The following is an 8,508-nucleotide window of genomic DNA, read 5'->3' on the forward strand; positions in this document are numbered from 1 at the left end:
ATTAAGGATGCTGATTAGCTGTTTGATGAAATACAGGATTAATATTGTCTACTTTTTGGTTAAACATTTATCAGCTATATACATTTTAACAAAGGGATTTTTGAGCAGATCAATTTTATATTTCCGTTCACATTTTGAATTTAGTGAACCGATTTTGTGAGGACTACACTTGATTTAAAATAATAGACAAAAAAAAAATGTTACTGTTATCATGTATAGTCAGTGGGCCTTTTAAAGCAGCTTCTCATCTTGTAGGATGAACAACTCTGTAGAATTTGTAAATCTTTATTATAACTCTGGTGTATATAAACACACTCGATTGCTGTAACAAAATGCCATAGAAAATCGCTGGAATGAGTATTTCGTTATTTGGAGTCTACAAGTGCGTTTTAGCTGCCTTTGGGACAAGCAGGGGCTCAGGTGGGCACTCAAAGATTCCAAATTTTTCCAGGATCTTTCTTGGACACTCCCTTGCCTAATGGTATTTACTGGCAATCCGTAATTGAGCTCTGTAAACATATACATGAAACATCGAGGTAGGAACCACGAGAATCGATTAATCAGCTTTTATCTCCTCTAACATCTCCATACAACAGTATATTTATCAGTATATACATAAATAAAATACATATGTTATTCATGATACAGAGGGTTTTATTCTCTACTCGGAGAGATTAATTCAGTGTTTACCAACTCCACAGCATAAAACTTTTATTATTCGAAGTTAGGCAACACCAAACTTAATCCCTGAAAAGCCACATGGATTTAGAATAATTATATCTTTTATAAGCATCGACATTACATAAATGATTACTTTTATATGAACACAGAAACAAGGTGATGTAGATGCAAAATTATAGTCTTTACAGCCATTTTCAATTGTAGGGTTTTTTCTGTATTTTGTGTAATTTATCTTAGTTATACGGAAAAAATCGTTCAAGTCGTGATTACATAAAAGCTTTTAAATGAAGTCTAAATATTTAGTATAATATAAGGTACCAAAATTGCATCCAGCCACCTTTCCAAAGTGTAATTTCTATCTAGGAATTAATGTGAATTGTCCCTTCAGAAATTAGCTGTTAATAGTGTTATTTATCTCATTCATATATATATATATATATATATATATATATATATATTTAAAAAAAAAATATATATATATATATATATATTATAAATGTATATATATGTATATATATATATATATATATATATATATATATATATATATATATATATTTATATATAGTCGTCATCACCATCATCAGCAACTAGTCTCCTGCAGGACAAAGGCGTCAGACATGTTCTTGCAATTCTGTTTATTTCTGGTCTTTGTATGCCAGGTTATACCAGCAAAATTCCTTAGTTCGTCATTCCATTATCTTCTCTTCCTTCCCCTGCCTTCTTTTGCAATCTCTAGGACCCATTCAGTTATTCATAATGTTCGCATATTATCTGTCACTCATTATATGTCCTACCCATGTCTATTTCTCTTTCTTTCACGTTGTTAGAATATCCTTTACTTTAGTTTGCTCTCATATCCATGTTGTACTTATTCTATCTCTTAGTTTTATCCCCATCATTATTCTTTCCATAGCTCTTTGAGTGGTAACTAGATTGTGGTCTAATGCTGAACAATTTTTTTGATGCTTAAATCAATACTGGTTGGAGCATCTGATTCAATACTTCTCTTTTTAGAAAGGGTGGCATTTTACTTTATGATTTTTTCTACCAAAAGCTTTCCACACACACACACACACACACACACATATATATATATATATTATGTACGTATGTATGTATGTATGTATATATATATGTATGTATGTATGTGTATATATATATATGTATATATATATATATATATATATATATGATATATATATATATATATATATATATATATATATATATATATATATATATATATCATATATATGAGAGAGAGAGAGAGAGAGAGAGAGAGAGAGAGAGAGAGAGAGAGAGAGAGAGAGAGAGAGAGGGGTGGGGGGGGCGACAATCTCCAGTATCATTCACGTAAAAATAATTTTTATCAGCATTATGTTTCTGTAGTTCCATCGTTTTATTTACATAGCCACAAAATAATTTTGGCTCAGAAATGGCATACTAAGTGATTGTTGACTTTGCATTTTGCGTTTTAAGCTGATACCGATAATGTGAAATCGGAGGCAGAAAGAATTGTAGAATAATTGCTTTAAGAATCTTACTGAAGATAATCTTTTTGGTGATTTTCTTTTTTTTACTGATGTTTAGCATTAAGGAGATTATTAGTTAGGTACAAGATTAAATAGGTAACCCCCCCCCCCCCTCTCTCTCTCTCTCTCTCTCTCTCTCTCTCTCTCTCTCTCTCCTCTCTCTCTCTCTCTCTCTCTCTCTTATCCTATTGTACTCATGTGTACATTCCATCCATTCCTTTTCTCAATAAAATATCCTTAATTCACCTTGTTTGTTATCTAATCTCATTATGGACTGTTACATTAAACAGGAACAAATAAATAATCATATTTGAAGATTAGTTGCTCATAACTTTGTTCCCAATAAGTTATGAAGTTAAAAATTTTCAAGCACTTTACTAAAATTATAGTGAATTATTGTGAGTTTCAAGTTGGAACATTTAAGGCCATTTTAGCTTTTTGATAGCTCTGACAAATTGATAAAGAGCAAGTGAGGACGCAGATTTTTAATGCTACTGAAATTACCTTTTTATTGTATAATATTTTAAATAGTGTTGCTTACTTTGTGTAGGGGTATGCAGTGATGGCTAATTTAACCTATACTGTATGTAATTTCGTTTTCATACCGAAGAGGCCAATTTATGATAAAGAAAACTTTGAAGTCGTAGCGAATGTTTTTACAGAAGACGTAGGTGATTAAACTTGTTATTTTACATATACATTTCTGTATGATAAGCACTCTTGCAATGCTTTTCCTTTCAGTAAAGAAACTATATTTTTTTTTCACAATTTCCAATTTTATTTGTTATTATATGCTTTCAAGGTACACCCTTGGTTTCAAGGAGAGAATTGTAAAAGGAGGATTTGTTTGATCCTATTCCTGTGCTATCATCTAGCATCGAACTTTTGCATCCTTCGTCCATCTTTTGACTTTTAATAGGTTATCTGTGTTGCCTTGGGTTTTTGTATTGATAATAACGTCTTTTAACTCCATTGCGTTTGCATCAATTATTTTTTTTTCGTTAAATGAATTCATTTATTTTAATACAATCTTGGCTTACCTCTTAGTCAAAGGTGTTTGTTTTCATCTTTTCCGTGTGTAGTCTTTTTTGGTTTCAAATATTTTTATTCATTTAATCTTTGTGTTTTTACTGTGTTTATGTCCTTTATTTTTTAAACGAACTCGTTTGTTACTGAATTAATCTGATATTTTCTCCTTATATAGAACATTGCACTGTTGTTTGTTTTCGTAGGAATGGTGGCTGGAAAAAAAATTTAAAGTTTATGTTTGAATCACGGGAAAAGAAATGGAATCCCTTGTAGTATTTTATGAAGCGGTTTGAAAATAATTGTAAGACTATTTTAGCATCGTGTATAAAATATTTTCATTACAAGAAATCATAGACTCAATTTTACCTGTTTAAGTTTCCTGAACAGTATTATGACACATTTTAATCTCACTCAGAAAGGTAATATAGTACATTAATGTTTTGACAAATACAGTATATATATATTTATAACAGGCAACAATTATACGTTAAATAGAGAAATAAATACATATTTTACACTCCTAGCTTAGGAAGAAAATGCTCATAATTTATTTATTTTAATGCTCTCAGAGAAAGGGAGAAAGAAAACACTGATACTATTTTTAAGTTATTTCGAGTCCAGGGTGCAAATTGTAGTCATTCGTCTTATTTTTGTTTTAGTTTAGTGTATTAAATTGAGCGTTAACATACAATATTTTATATATATATATATATACACACACACACATATATATATATATATATATATATATATATATATATATATATTTATATATATATACATACAGTATATATTAAGTTTTTCATTGTTTGTAGACAGGTGTCTGCAGAGCTAATTTTATTTCGTATCATGGATACGTACTTGAATGATTGAGTTACATTTTACATTACTCTTTAAATAGATTCCAACGATGTTAGCATTAACATAAATTGATCAAAATAGATCACAGAAGAGAATCACAAGGGAATATCAATTTAGAGGTTTGTCACTATAACTCCCTATTTGAACATTACAGAATTTCATGAAGTAAAAACAAAAGAGAAATACGACCCGAAGGAGACCTTCCCAAATGGCGTTTAATGAATCCAAAATGGGGTTTACACAATGTCTTTGTAAGACATCTATTCTACTATATTGTATCCAGTGCACTGCTTAAAAAAATAAAAGTTAAAATTTTCTCATGAAAAGCCCCCCCCCCCCCCCCCCCTTACTTTGTGCAAATCTGAAGTATGTGTACGACATTTTTAGCTATAAAAGTAGAACTCTTGTTTACTCATGGAAAGATAAACCCTGGGGAAGTAGCGTTTGTAGAACTGTATGGAAATTTAAATCTGAAGATTTATACTTAAATGATTATTTTGGTTCTAAATAATGAATATTTTTCTCTCCTCCATTTTTACCTTCATCCAGCTCATGGTACTGACTACCTGGCCGGGTTTTTAATTTCGCTTCGTGGTTTATTTCACAGATTTAAACTATTTTGACCTTGAACTATAAGACACTTCGCCTTTGTGGATACCTGGTATATATATATATATATATATATATATATATATATATATTATTATATAAATATATATATCCATATATATATATATATATATTTATTTATATATATACATATATATATATATATATATATATATATATATATATTTATATATATACATATATATATATATATATATATATATATATATATATATATATATATATATATATATATATTATGTGTGTGTGTATTCATGCTAATGTGTAATATAGTGTGTTTTGAAATTTTGTGCTATTTTTACATGGTTTTTATGTTAATTTCCGTCAAATTTAGATACATTTATACACTGTTTATGTACAATACGTTCCATAGCTTATTGTATGGATAATGTTTCGAATAGTTGCAGAAATCTATATTAAATATATATTCTTTTCGTAGCAGTTGATCTATGTTGATGCCTGAGGGATTACACATTTTCTCCTATCGTATGTGATTAATATAATCACTGTACAAAAACATTACATCAATATATATATTTATATGCACATTATAAACATTACAGATATTTAGTAGCATTTCTTTTAATTAAACATTCATAAATACCTAAGAAAGAGGGAAAATATTACAAACTGAGAATGTATTCAGATCTAGACAAATACGCGGTAACATTACTGTGAACATATTGTTTTACAATTATTTATTAACATTTATGAAGAAACTAGCCATATCCGACATTTTGATATTGATTTTCTAAAATATATGAGTTTATTAACACACAATAAGGATCCTACATAAACACTTTCAATGTTAGACTTACTCAAAATTTATGAATAAGACTCAGCATACTTTATATTTAACTGCACAAAATTTATGCAATTGGTAAGTCAACATTAACTTAGAGCCAATTTTCCAGTGCCTTGTACCTTAACAGTCTACTTCAGGCAAATCTTAGGCGTCTGTATACAAGTTGTTTTTGGTGGCATGATAGAGTACATAAACAACAATGCTACTACACATTTAGTCTTTCTTAGAAGACAGCTAAAGTCTTTCAGTTGAGATGGAATGTCATCCTTAAACTTGCTTTTTGGGAATACAGTATTCTCATATTTAAAGAACATTTATTGATCAAGGTATCAGTGAGCGAAGCATTTTGGTCCGCAGAAAATCTTGAGAATGTTCATGTTGCTATATCGAGAAAAAAGAAAGCATTTCAATGGCCTTCGATATTGATTTTTGTATCTTTCGGGATTATCTAATGCTATTTATTTTTTTATTGACTATGTTAATATTGACAACTATTCTTTAATATTCACTTATGATAAGGTATGAACGGTTATCTAATACCGCTTGTTCTTCAGAAAAAAAAATTCTAAGTTTCTTGAAATATGTATAATATACAGAATGGTCGGGTGACATAAGTTATTTCGTATTGTCATTGAAACTGTTTGCTGAATGTATTTGAAGAAATGTCGTTCTCTTTTATTATTTTTATCCTATTTCTTTTTACTTGTGGTTCCTATCGAATAGCAGCTTTATTTCCCTTCTTGACACATCCTGGAGAACAATAGGCCCCATGCTCAGCAACTTTAATCTGAAATGAAAAAAGGAAAAATACTTTATTAAATATTGTCAGGAAGCTTGTATTACCTTTTAAAAGGTTTTATATATTGCTAAAAGTGGCACTTATAATCAGACATGATTGTTTCTCAGAAGCACATAGACATGCATGCATATTGTGTGTGTATATAAATACATATATATATATATATATATATATATATATATATATATATATATATATGTATATATATATATATATTTATATATATATATTATATATATATGTTTGTGTTTGCGTGTGCATGCCTTAGTGTGTATATATTTATATATGTACAGTCTGTGTTAAAACTGATGCTACAAATTTCAGAGGATTTCGTTCAAAATTCACTAACTGGGAACTACAGCACGTATCTCGAAAGCTTTTTTTTTTTTTTTTCTTTTTCCTCCATTGAAAGCTCTATCAAACAAAATGAAGCTAATATATGATGCACAAATATAAAATGTATGATATTTATAGAATCATGAGAAAAAATTATGGTAATAATAATTATTTCAAAGTATTTTAGTTACTTCAAACTATATAGAAGAAACAATTTGAAATTTGCGTTTATTACAGGAATACCAACATTATCTATGTATAGTTTGAGCACTGTGGAAACAAATATTTTAATATCGTAGTGTATTATTGATTATATTAGCAATGACGCATATAACCATGCAAATATCAATAGAATATAAAGGGAAAATCTTCGTAACCCTAAACATAATCAACCACGAATGCACCTAAATTCAACAGAGAAGTTGGGTGTGGTTGGTAGTTCTGAATTTTGAGTCTAAGACCCAACTGTTCATATTTTACTTCATCTTTGGCTTCAGTTTCGACCCACGACACAACCGTAACATTATCTACCCAAACTATGGATCATCAGCAGTTTCCTGCTAGTGGGGAGGAACGTTGCCCTAACACCCCTGTCGCCAGCCAATGGTTACTAAGGGAGTGGTTGACCCAAGACCCATCCCCCAACATCAGCCGTAGTCGCAACCAGGACTCACATAAAGAAGGTCGGCCAGACAGAGGATTAGGAATGACTCACCGGCCTGGCTTATCACGTGGGCCAAGGCTCTCTCAGTCTGACTTCATATCTCTTATAAATGACTGGTTTGATGTCATTAATTCAAACCAAATGATTGGAGACTTGTAAATGCGCAGTGGATTTGGAATGCACATGGAGCAAAAAATAAATGTACTTAATAAAGTGATAGATTGCGTGAATAAAATGAAAGTCAAATCTCTAAAAACCAGCTGTATTTATAGATTTCAGAAAGGGGTGATACTTTCTTCAAAGTCACTGATTGGACTTTTCAATATGGTGAAAAACAATTTCAACGTTAACTATATCCTAACTCCAAGGCTGAATCAGGACTGTCTAGAACATGTCTTTGGTTGCATAAGGCAGATGAACGGTCCATGTGATCATCCAAATCCTGCAGATTTCAAGTATAGGAGGAGAAAACTAACTTTAATATGTCAAAAAACTAACTAATATGTCAGCAAATAAAAAAAACAAGCCAAAGAAAGGGAGATGGCGTTAGAAGTGTGCCTGACAAGCCTTTTGTTTAAAGATTTGGTGCCTGATTGTGAAAATTATTTGATTTTTCAACGCAAAATGACATGCCAATTGATGATGCAAACTTGAAAAGAAAAAAAAAAAAAAACGGTCAACACGGTTATAGAAGAAGAAGCTCTGAAGTACATTGGTGGTTACATATTAAAAAAATTTCCAGCAAATACCCTCATTTGGGCAATGAAAAAACTAGTGAAACTTCAGTTAATCGTGGATTGAATTCACAAGTAGGGGTTATTTGCATATTCCCTCTAAAGAGTTCTTCCTGCAATTAACTAAGTTAAGGGAGGTTTTTAACTCCATTCACGAGCAAAGTAGGAAAAATCTGTTTTAAAACACTTGAGGAAAACTTAAAAAGACTTCAAGAGAACTTGAAATGGAGATTCCTGAAGAAGTGTTGATTTTTTTTTTTTTTTTTTTTTGCCAAGATATCTGTATTTTTCAGAATACGCTACCTCAACAACGCCATCAGATTAAATAAAAAGTTGAAAAATAAATCTGACGGAAAACAAGATAGGAAAGAAATTAAACTTGATATATAGTATTATATTTCCCAGTTATCTCTCTCTCTCTCTCTCTCTCTCTG

The 8,508-nt window shown here is 30.2% G+C and overlaps 1 protein-coding gene across 2 annotated transcripts in view; it reads right to left on the bottom strand.

Moving 5' to 3' along the window:
• Nucleotides 1-4,984: 4,984 nt before the first annotated feature.
• The window catches only part of LOC137632298 (prolactin-releasing peptide receptor-like), an 89,961-nt gene continuing 86,437 nt past the window's right edge, over nt 4,985-8,508 (bottom strand). For both annotated transcript variants that reach the window (XR_011042039.1, XM_068364208.1), the window contains one exon: nt 4,985-6,328. The gene's annotated coding sequence lies outside the window, so the exon portion shown is untranslated. The remainder of the gene's footprint in view (nt 6,329-8,508) is intronic.

Source organism: Palaemon carinicauda, chromosome 41, assembly GCF_036898095.1.
Source record: "Palaemon carinicauda isolate YSFRI2023 chromosome 41, ASM3689809v2, whole genome shotgun sequence".
Lineage (NCBI taxonomy): Eukaryota > Metazoa > Arthropoda > Malacostraca > Decapoda > Palaemonidae > Palaemon > Palaemon carinicauda.